Raw genomic sequence first — 11,886 nt, forward strand, 5'->3', positions numbered from 1 at the left:
CTGCAGCCTTGGCAACAGACGTCTTGACACCAACAAGCAGAATTCGCCGAGCACGGATCAACTGCGTGAGCATTGCTTTGATTTGCACATCCGATGACGAAGTCTCATGTTCATGCCAATTTTCTGGTCCTTGCAATTCAGCACTCCGAGGCGGCAGAGAAGGACATGATGTATTATCCGTCACGTTCTTCAAGAAGGTGTGAATCGAGGTTGAGATGCCGCTTCAGGTATAAAAAGATCTCTCGCTGAGTCATCAGGCAATACAGGCTTTCGTACACTTGTCGATGCTGATCTCCTCCTGCGGCTACGAGAGCGCCTCTGGCGATAGTGCACCTTTGAAGCCGCTTCTATATGCGTAGAGTAATCTCGTACCATCTTCCTAAGCACGGTCATTTCAGTCTTTATTTTAGGGCAATCTTCCGAACTCGACTCATGCAGGCCATCGCAGTTAGAGCACTTCAGGGCAGATATCACGCATGACGACTCTTCATGATCTCTGCTGCAGCGGGTACAAGTCAACCTGTTCACGCCCACAGCGCTAACGTGCCCAAGTTTTTGACATTTGTGGCACTGTAATGGCCTAAGTACGTACGGGTGGACGGGATGCCTCACATAGCCCACTTTCACATGCGATGGCAATGTGTCCTTCTCAAAAACTATGTTCACACATTTCGACTGTCCAGAATGGTGTACGTCTGCGATATTGACAGTCGAGGATATCAGCGTTAACAAATCATTGCTATTGATATCCTTATCCACCTCAGAAATCACACCAGCAATAGTGCGGCCTCCATTTATAATGAGTGAGCACACAGGTATGTTGCCCATCTGAGTCACAGCCTTCAATGCATTGAGGTTCGCTCGTGTAGAAACGTCGACAGCGAATATGTTCCATCTGGGATTAATGTGGACCTATTTTATTTGTTCTGGAGCTATCCTTCCAAAATAGGCCGAGAGATCAAGCTTGTCTATTCAGGGAATTCAGGTTGCCTGTAGCAGTGATAGAGACGTAAGCAATCGTGCACGTCTGCGGAGAGGACGATGCATTGTGAGTGAGGTCACTCACGCTTGAAGTCCTGCGAAGCTACCTATTGAAGGGGCGGTTCATGGCCTCAGCATATCCATCGTCAGATTCCATGTCATCCCCATGAGAGCAGCTCAATGACCTTCGTAGCACCATGTTCAGATGCTCAAGCGCACCAGTCCTATTGGACGCTTGCAGGTCTTGGTGGTCTTGGCGGAAGAGGCGGCGGAGCATCCGTCCTTGCTGTCGCCATCGCACCCGCCACGGAGGCGACGGTACGAGGAAATTTGAATAAAAACCACAGACGAACAGTAACAGCAGCGCAACAGAGGCTCGTTTTATTCGTTTTTCATGCATCTCCTTGAATACTATGTCCCTGCAACGTAATACTGCATTGACTAACCCCGCTTAGAAGGTGTTTGTGTGGTGCGAGAGGGATATCTGGTCTGTTTGACGTCTAGCTGGTATATCACCGCAATGGTACTCACATACTCGGCCATCTGAGGAACGCTTTCTAGACGCAACTTATCATGAGCGAAGGGGGCCTAATTTAGTGACGTGAGGAATGACGAATGTACACGTGCTACAGAAGATTATGAGCTAGAAATCGAATAAATAACCACTAGAATACAGCAGGTGTGTGCGCAGTAAGTGGCTATATCTCATGCTAATGCATTTGAGATCTCTTTTGTTATGTGAGTTAAATTTCTTTTCTTAGTCGTCCTCCTGCCCTATCCTGTTTTCTAGGATAGTTCAAAGTCTTAAATAGCTCATACGAAGCGGTATGTGCCCGTCGGTGTGGGCGCGGTACTAAAAAAAAATACTACATGTGATTGGCGTAAGTCTAGCGTCTCGTTCAATTGGTTTGTGATCGGCACCATAGTATCACTAACATGACTAATTGGTGACGAAATCAATACCTCGACATGTTTACTTTTTACACCACTATTAACAATAACAACTCGCAAGGTCCTTAATTGTGCTGTCTCCTAAGACAGCTTGATGGGAAATACACGTTGTTTTTTCTTCCATCAATAAATTTAGTTTACCCCCCCCCCTTCCTGAGAGTTTTCTGCTTCGAACGTGGTTTTGCAATACTTGCAGGGTCTTAAGTAATTTAATTCAAGCTTCTGCACCCCACTTTGTTTTATTTGCACTGCATCCGTGATTGGTTGGCCGATCACAAAGATAGAGTAAAGCGATGATGCCATAATGAGGCGATGTGATGGCGTCACAAACTTTGGCTTCGTTTATATCATAGTGACGTCAAATTTTTTGCATCACTCGTACGCACAGGCGTGCTCGCGGACGGGGGGGTGGGGGTGGGGGGTGGCTATCTAGACTCCTAAGCGACACGTGGGTTGCGGGCTCAAAGTCAGCCCCAAACGTTGACATAATAGGTATGGGGCACGCTGCGATGAATCTTCATCCCCTCTCCCCTGACGGGGAACCATGTAACCGTGTTTGCATGCCTATGCTCGTGCGTGCTGTCACCGCCGAGGTAGTAGGACACTGACAGTCAATTTGCGCGTTTCGTAAAGAATGTAATGCTTTCGTCTTAAAATATGACGAGTGGTGCGATTTATCTCCACTGTATGAAGGAAACGTCGTCATCACCTATCTCGTTTAACTTACTCATAGATTTTGAAGAAGTGAGCGCATTCAAAAGTTTGTACAAAAAAATAATAGGTATGCAGAGAAACAAGACAAATCAAATAAATGAGCTTCATGTTACGAGCGAATGTCAGAAAACAAGTGTACGTGGGGCATGAACTACTGACGCTGCTTTCGCCGTGTGTTAGAAAAGCGTAACACTCGACGAATTTTCACGTGTAAGTACTTTTAGGGCTATATTTCGTATACTTGATGTTTCAGGCTTCGTAAATATACATTGATATCAATATTTAATTGGTTGAAGTTATGAGAACAGATGACTAATACGAGACAAGAGAATATTCTTTTCATGTTTTACCTCATTCTAAAATTCTATGCTGATGCGATTCCTCTAGATAAGGACAATCCCGACGCATAAGTGACCCCCAGATCACACCGAAACATAAAGTTGCTATACCTGTTTAAAATATATGTTATTGCATGAAGCGCATCAGCGTTGGAGTGCTTGCAGCCGGATTGGTATACAACACGAATGTCGTATTCCTGTAGGCGAAGCGCCCAACGACCCAGGCGCCCCGACGGGTCCTTGAGCGATGATAGCCAGCATAGAGCGTGGTGGTCCGTAACGACTTCGAAAGGACGGCCATAAAAGTATGAGCGGAACTTCGTCAAAGCCCAGACAATTGCGAGGCACTCTTTCTCCGTGACGAAATAATTGCACTCGGCTTTCTAGAGGGTTCGACTCGCGTAGGCGACCACGTATTCTTGGTATCCTGGTTTTCGTTGAGCCAATACAGCCCCAAGACCGACACCACTGGCGTCGTTGTGGGCCTGCGTAGGCGCATCGGGGTCAAAATGACGTAGTATTGGAGGTGATGATAATAACCGCCGAAGCGCGGTAAAGGATTCGTCGCACTCTTTTGACCAAGCAGAAATGCCTTTGGAAGTTGTCAACAGGTTGGTAAGAGGCGCAATGATGGAAGAGAAGTTCCGCACAAATCGACGAAAGTATGAGCACAGGCCGATAAAACTTCGAAGCGTCTTGATGGAATTGGGCTTCGGGTAGTCGGCCACGGCGCGGAGTTTCGCCGGATCCGGGAGAACACCCTCTTTGCAGACGACGTGACCCAGTATAGTGAGCTGACGCGCGGTGAAATGGCACTTCTTGATGTTAAGCTGAAGGCCAGCAGAGGTGAGACACGTGAGAATAGCACGAAGACGAACAAGGTGAGTCGAAAAGTCGCGAGAAAAAACGACGATGTCGTCTAGGTAGCAGAGGCACGTGTTCCACGTGTAGCCGCGAAGGATGGTGTCCATCATCCGTTCGAAGGTAGCTGGGGCGTTGCAGAGTCCAAACGGCATGACGTTAAACTCGTATAGCCCATCAGGTGTTAGAAATGCAGTCTTCGATCGGTCAGGATCAGCCATTGGAACTTGCCAATATCCTGAGCGTAAATCTAAAGCGGAGAAATATTCTGCTCCTTGCAAGCAATCGAGAGCATCGTCGATGCGTGGCAACAGGTACACATCCTTCCGAGTTATCTTATTGAGCCGGTGGTAGTCGACACAGAATCGGATAGACCCATCCTTTTTGCGCACAACTACAACAGGGGACGACCAAGGGCTCTGCGATGGCTGGATGACACCACGCTTAAGCATATCGTGAACTTGTTCGTTGATAATACGGCGCTCTTCCGCTGAAACTCGATATGGTCGTTGGCGAAAGAGAGCATGAGTACCGGTGTCAATGTGGTGCGTGATGTTCGCTGTGCGACCCAAAGGTGGTTGAGCGCAATCGAACACAGAACGAAACTTTCGCAGAAGGGACAAGAGTTCGCGTCTTTGTGTCGGCAATAGCTCAGCGGCAACAGAGGGCTGGAATGAGTCTGGCGCGGGCAGTGTGGCCACAGGTGGCGTCATACCATTGAGGTGCAGGTGAGTTGGGTGTTCGGCAAACTTTAGAGGGCGCAAGAGGTCAACGTCTGGTATGTTACCCAAACATTCTCCGCGAAGTAAGGTAGCTGGCGACGATAGCGAGTTCACAACGATCATGGCGGTAGCACCGGATTCCACGGTGAGTATGGCAAAGGGCAGGTGTAGGCTACGGCGGCGGGTAAATACGTCAGACGGAGTGAACAAAACAGTTCCGGCAGGAGCGGCCGTACAGGTCAGGGCTACAAGGGTGGATGTTCTCGGTGCTATTTCTGTGTCTGCAACAACGACAAGTTTGTAAGCTTCACAAAGAGAATCTACCAAACAAGAGCTTGGCAGCGGTGTAAGGGTAACTTCTGCGCGTGAGCAATCTATGATGGCCCGATGACGCGAAAGAAAGTCCCATCCAAGAATGACTTCGTGGGAGCATGATGCCAGCACAAAAAGTTCAATGGCATAAAGTTCACCTTGGTTAATGACACGTGCAGTGCACACAGCTGTAGGTTCTATGCACTGCGAGTTGGCCGTGCGGAGCATCAGGCCCGAAAGAGGCGTCGTCACCTTTTTCAACTTGTGGCATGTCTCACAGATTATGGAAACGGCGGCTCCTGTGTCGATAAGCGCTTGTGTGGCGGTCCCCTCAACATCGACGTCGATAACGTTTTGCGGCGAGAAAGATGGAGGCCTTAAGCAGTTCGAATGGTTTGCAGCTGTTGCCTCCGGAGCTGCAGCGATCAGTTTCCCTCTTCCGTAGCAGGTCGGCGACGCATAGGTGACAGGGAGCGTCGTCGGGGTGATGGTGACCGATGGTTTGCGAAGGGTCAATGACCGTCAGTGGTGTACCTTGATGGCGTCCTAGACGACGACGCAATTGGCTTGCCCACGGTGTCAACTGGGGGGGGGATCTCGGCGACAGTGGCGGGCGACGTGTCCAGCGATACCACTGGCGAAACAGATGGGCCTATTATCCGGCGTCCTCCAAGCGTCTGCTCGACGGTAAAATGGAGCTGAAGATCTCGCGTAGGGATACGGCGCAGCAATTGGGCTTGTAGGCACGACATAGGGCGGCGTGGCAGGTTGAGCATACGGCATACGCTGTTGCGTAGGCCGAGCAGCGACGGCGGCGTACGTGAGCGGTGTATTGACAGGTGGTTGATGATGCATCGGTGGAAGGGCCTCAGCGACTTGGGTTCGAATGGCTTTTGGGAGGTCCGGTGCCAAAGCTTGCGCGGGCTCATGTGTCAGTGGCAGCAGTGACAGCTGGCGCGCTACCTCTTCGCGGACGAAGTCCTTGATATTCGGAAGCAGTGGCTGCTGATCGGTAGGATGGGCAGCTGGGTGCAAGCTTGCGAGCGTGTCTGGCGTCGTGAGGGCTTGACGAGCAATTCCGCGCTGCCTACGCAACTCATCGAAGCTCTGACAGAGAGAAACGAGCACAGCAATTGTGGGGGGATTTCTCGCGAGCAACATCTGAAAGGCGCCGTCGTCAATGCCTTTCAAAATGTACCTGATTTTTTCTTCCTCAGGCATGGTAGAGTTGACGCGATTGCATAGATGCAACACATCTTCAATGTAGCTCATGTAGGTCTCGCCTGGTTGCTGCACACGGTGACGTAAACGGTGCTCGGCTTGAAGCTTGCGTGCCGCAGGTCGTCCAAAGACGTCCGTAATAGCAGTCTTGAATGCAGACCACGTAGGAATGTCAGCTGCGTGGTTATTAAACCACAGTTGCGCGGTGTCCGCAAGGTAGAACGTGACGTAGCCCAGCTTACTTGGGTCGTCCCATTTGTTACTTGCGCCGACTTTGTCATACCTCGCCAACCAATCTTCGACGTCCGACTCAGTGGAGCCCGTGAAGATAGGAGGTTCCTGTTGAGGATACACGGCGCCGCAAGTGACGTGGACGGTCGAAGGTCCCACCTGGAGAGGCGTCTCGGTGGCCATGTTCGTGTCACGTAGAGGGGGAAGCTTACGGGAGCGAAGTTCCAGGTTTGTACGGGAGTCCACACACCTCCACCAAATGTCACGTAGTTTATTTACGTATAGACCTACTGGAAGGCCAAGGGATGCCAGAAGAGCAAGGAACGTCAACAGGCCGAAAATACAAAACAAGCGCAAGCTCGGGTTGCGCGTGTGCACCAACGCTGTGGCTTGCCGTTTCTTGCTGCTTCGTCGTCGTTCGCATAGTTCCCTACACTACGAACTTACCCGCGCCTTTGTTCCCTTAAAGTCTATACCTGTGAGCTCTTGCTCACCCTGGTACAATACATACTTAAAGCGACTTTCTAACAAAAAGAAACGCTTGTTTCGTGCTGCGAAACTCCAGAGTACGGAGGAACGCTGGCGCACCTACGAGAGTGCTGCGCGAGTTTACTCGTCAGCAGTTTCAGATGCTAAGGCTAACTTTCTTTCTAACACTCTGCCATCAATGCTTTTCAGCATTACCCTAGAAAGTTTTGGAAAACTATTACAAATACCAACGACAGTGAAATTGTACTTGTTGACTCAGACGGCCTTCCCATGTCTTCCGAGTTGTGTGCAGCACGTCTGAACGAAAATTTTGTCCGGAACTTTTCAGTATCATCCACTTCTGCTACCGTCTCTTTGCCAGCGCGCAACTATCCATCAACGTCTTTTATAGTGACTGAGGCTCATGGAATTGTAAAAATAATTGAATCACTCACAGTGTCCTCTGCTTGTGGTGTTGGCAATATAAACGCAAGAATCCCTAAAGAAACTAAGCATGCCTCATCTATGTTCCTGTGTAAAATATTCCAACAGTCCTTGAATGAAGGTGTGGTGCCACGCGTTTGGAGAGAGGCAAAGGTGGTTCCGCTACACAGGTCAGGAAACAAGCATTCTGTTACTAATCACCGACCTATTTCACTTACTTCTATACCATGCAAACTTTTGTAGCACATAATCTTCTCTAACTTGGTCACCTTTCTAGAATCAAATTCGTTGTTTAGCACGTCACAGCATGGATTTAGGAAGTCATTCTCATGTGAAACGCAGTTGCTTTGTTTTACCCATTCGTTACATATCATTCTAGATCGGAGTTCACTGGTCGACTGTATTTTTTTAGACATTTAGAAGGCTTTTGACAAGATTAATCATCACCTACTATTATATAAGCTTAGGACCCTTAATATTTATGGCGGCATTCTTGCATGGATCGAGTTTTTCTTAATTATTCGCTCACAATTCGTTGTTGCTAACAACTACAACTCACCCTCTTCTCCCGTTACTTCTGGTGTGCCCCAGGGTTCCTGTTGGGCCCTTTACTATTCCTTATTCATATTAACGATTTACCTGATGTTCTAACTTCTTCGATTCACCTTTTAGCCGACGACTGCGTTGTTTACCGAGGAATTTCATCTAACTCAAACGCTAGTTCTTTGCAAAGTGACATTGATAATATTGCCAGCTGGTGTAGAACTTGGCACATGGACCTCAACACTAACAAATGTAAATTTTTGCGTATCTCACGAACTACCGGACACCCTGCTAACTACATCTTAAATGACGTTGATCTAGAGTCTGTAACTTCGCATAAATACTTGGGGATTCATATAACATCTGACTTGAACTGGAAACATCATGTTAACTATGTTATTAACATTAGCAACCGTATGCTAGGGCACCTACGACGAAACTTTAGCCATGCCCCTCAAGCCTTGAAACTAACAATGTATAAAACACTATAGTTCGTCCAAAACTCGAAAATGCATGCTCCATTTGGGACGCTTTTCAACTGAACCTAACTCACTCGCTTGAAATGGTACAAAATAACGCAGCACGCTTCATTCTATCTAACTACCTTCGCACTAGCAGCGTTACGTCAATGAAACACAGCCTTTAACTACAATCACTTGAATCACGTCGCAAAGCATATCGTCTCATACTTTTTCACAAGATATTCAATCATCCACTTTTAAAAGCTCAGTTCATTACCACTCCATCCTATTACTCAGCTCGTTTAGATAATCAACATAAGGTACACGTCATTAGCTGCCGCACTAACACTTTCCATCATTCCTTCGTCCCACGCACATCCAACAACTGGAACCGCCTTCCCTCGGACATGGTTTCCATGTCAAATCATGACTTGTTTTCTTCTACAATACAGGAGTACTTACGTGATGACGCGTGAAGTGTATATTGTACATATATATTATTGTACTCTGTTTCCCCCATGTTTCTGATGATACTTACACATACATTCAGTGTATTGCCTAACATCGAACTTTCATGTCTTGTAATCTTCATTATTTTGATGTTACTATGTTTGCTATTGTTTATAGTTTATTGTTTTTGTACCCCACTCACCTCTGTAAAGCTATGTGCAATTGAGGGTAAAATAAATGAAATGAAATGAAATGAAATGAAAAGGTCCATGCGGGAGTCGGCGCTTTGGACATTCCCCATATTCTAGGTCACCCTACTGTCACAGGTCCCGTTAATTAGGGAGGCGATCGCCGGGCTAATTCCAAGGGCCCAAGTATTGGCCCCCCGAACCGCACCACGAAAGCGCGAACAATTCAGAAGTGGTCCTTTTTGGCACGCCAGCGGACGCCGGCTGTGGCTCAAAGAACAAGTCAGAGCCGAGAGTTGATAAACAAAACAGAATTATATTCTCAATAATGGCAGATCAAAAACAATACACAAGTATGCACACTCCACAATAGTTGAACACAATATGTCACCCACTAAACAACGTACTACACAGTACAATCAGCCACACTCGAAACAACGTACACTGACAACAATACGCACTACAATGCAGTCGCATGCATTGAACAACCAAGACACTTAAAGACTAAAGAGATGGAAAACCTATTCAGTCCAAAGTTCTTGGAACAAAAGTCTGGATGATACTCTTCCGAAAATCACTCACTCAAAGTCCAGCGTTGTTGTCGTTCCGCTGCCCCCGAAGTTTCTCTTTCAGGAAACCTCGCCGAAGTTTCTCTTCCAGGAAACCTCACGTCTTCAATAGGCCACTCACCAAGCTTCAAACTTCTTCGCCGGAAACACGTCGGCTTCACACACGCAGCTGTTGCCACGCGTCTTCGCTCGATAGCGGTAGACACACGTTCTTGCCTGTAGCTCGAGTCGTCACCCCTCAGGTGGAAATCATCTTCTTCTCCTGCTTTGTCTCTACGGACAAAACCTTCGCCAACTACACGGCGGAATCCCTACGCGCTCTGGCGCTAACTTCCGTCTTCTCCTGATCTCTCGTCTCGGCTGCTCGATTAAATACATTCCGCGCGAGATTCCAGAAAGTTCTCATCATTTCGCCGGCGCGATGTGCAGCGGAGGCTGGGGGAAAGGTCGAGACGATACGAGGGCCGTCCGCGACGGATGACTCAGCCCGGCATCACCACGCCCCTTTCCATCTAGAAATTTCGAGGGTTTGCTCGGCCACCGATGTGGGGTGAGGAGGTTCGTCGGCGAACCTACGCTTGCGAAGGGAGAAGGTCGCGCGCCCGGGGAGCCTTTCGATGCTTGTTTTCTTTTTTTTTTATCGTTGACGTCTCGGTGCTTCGTCGCGAGAATTTGGCGGCGTGCCCTTTTTTTGAGCGCTCGGTTTGTGACACCTACACACCACTATCCTAGGGTGTGTTCCAATGATCCCCGTAGGCGGCTAAATAGACAGCTAAATGGACAGCGGACATCTTGAGTCCCATTCCAATCCTCACGTAGCCGGCAAAATAGACAGCTCCGAAAAGACCGCATCGTAAAAAAAGAATACGCTTCAGGCTACTTTGCTGCCTAAACAATATGGCTGCTCAACAAAACGCTCAGATACATAGAGGATTTTTCCTTCCTGCATGCTCAGGTAGATCGGATCTCGCCGGAATGGTCGTCTGCACACAAGCAGACGCTTCCCCAGACGCTCAATGTGAGTAACGTTTATTTATTTCCGATTTCAACACGAAATAAGCCAGAAAATGCAACTGTTAGATTTGTTTATTTTACCTTTTTTTCTCGACGCGAGGTGGCACATCATCGCGTAAAAGCCAGAAAACACATTGAACAATCATGAGCAGCGTTGATGTATGCAGATGATTAATAGCTGACAACAAGGAAGATCTGCAGGGATTGATAGACATCTGTGGTAATGAGGGAGATAGGTTAAATTTGAAGTTTAGCAGGGAAAAATTGGCAATCACGATTTTTAATGATAACAAAGGCAGTGAGCATAAGATACAGGAAGTCACGCTAGAAAGAGTGGATAAATACAAATATTTGGGCGTATGGGGAAATAACGGGGCTCAGTATGTAAGGGAACACGAAAGATATGTAATGACTAAAGGCACCGGGAATGCAGCTCTATTGAAAAATAGGGCACTGTGGAACTACAATAGGTATGACGTTGTGAGATGGATTTGGAAATACGTCATGGTTCCGGGTTTGACGTTCGGCAATGTGGTCTTGTGCATGAAATCAGAAGTTCAAGCAAGATTGGAAATTAAACAACGTGGCATAGGTAGGCTTGCTTTGGGAGAACACGGGAATACCCCAAATCAGGGGGTACAGGGTGACACGGGATGGACATCGTTTCAGTGCAGGGAAGCTATCAGCAAGATACAATTTGAGGAGCGATTGAGAAAAATGAGAGAAAAGCGTTGGGCTAGGAAAGTTTTAAGCTACTTGTACATGAAGAATGTTGATACTAAATGGAGGAAGCGAACTCGAAAACTGTTAAGCATGTATTTAGACAACAGCAGAATACCGAGCCAAAAGAAAACAACGGTTAAGAAGAAGGTGAAGGAAACAGAGAGGGATATGTGGAAGATGTGAAGGCTTACGAAATCATCACTGGTGACCTACCGAGCTTTTAAGCAGGAAATTGCAACGAAAAAGATCTGCGATAATTCTCGAGGAAGTTCTCTGCTCTTCGAGGCTAGAACGGGAGTATTGCGGACCAAGAGATACCGAACAAAATACGAAGGCACAGACACGGTATGTAGTGCGTGTAGAGAGGAGGAGGAAATGGCTGAACATTTGATAATGTTCTGTAAAGGACTCCACCCTATAGTCAAAGATAATGGCGTTGAATTTTTCAAAGCATTGGGGTTTAGGGACAGTGAAGGCAAAATAGACTTTAAACGGGTATAAATAACCTGGAGCAGGCTAACTGATTGGTGGCTACAATCGAGACGCGAGTGAAATTCAATCCTTAAACGCACAGTGATAGTACTTTACTTTATGGCTAGGTGGCCTGAGCCACCACTCAATCTAAGGGGCGCAGCCGGATACATCCATCCATTCAGCCGCCCAGATATGTGAGACGTGTTCCAATTCTCGGACAG

General features: G+C 47.6%; 1 pseudogene; it reads left to right on the top strand.

Annotated features, from left to right (window-relative positions):
• The first annotated feature begins 799 nt into the window (after window positions 1–799).
• Window positions 800–11,743, top strand: LOC142775188 (uncharacterized; annotated as a pseudogene).
• Window positions 11,744–11,886: the final 143 nt, after the last annotated feature.

Source organism: Rhipicephalus microplus, chromosome X, assembly GCF_043290135.1.
Source record: "Rhipicephalus microplus isolate Deutch F79 chromosome X, USDA_Rmic, whole genome shotgun sequence".
Taxonomy (NCBI): domain Eukaryota; kingdom Metazoa; phylum Arthropoda; class Arachnida; order Ixodida; family Ixodidae; genus Rhipicephalus; species Rhipicephalus microplus.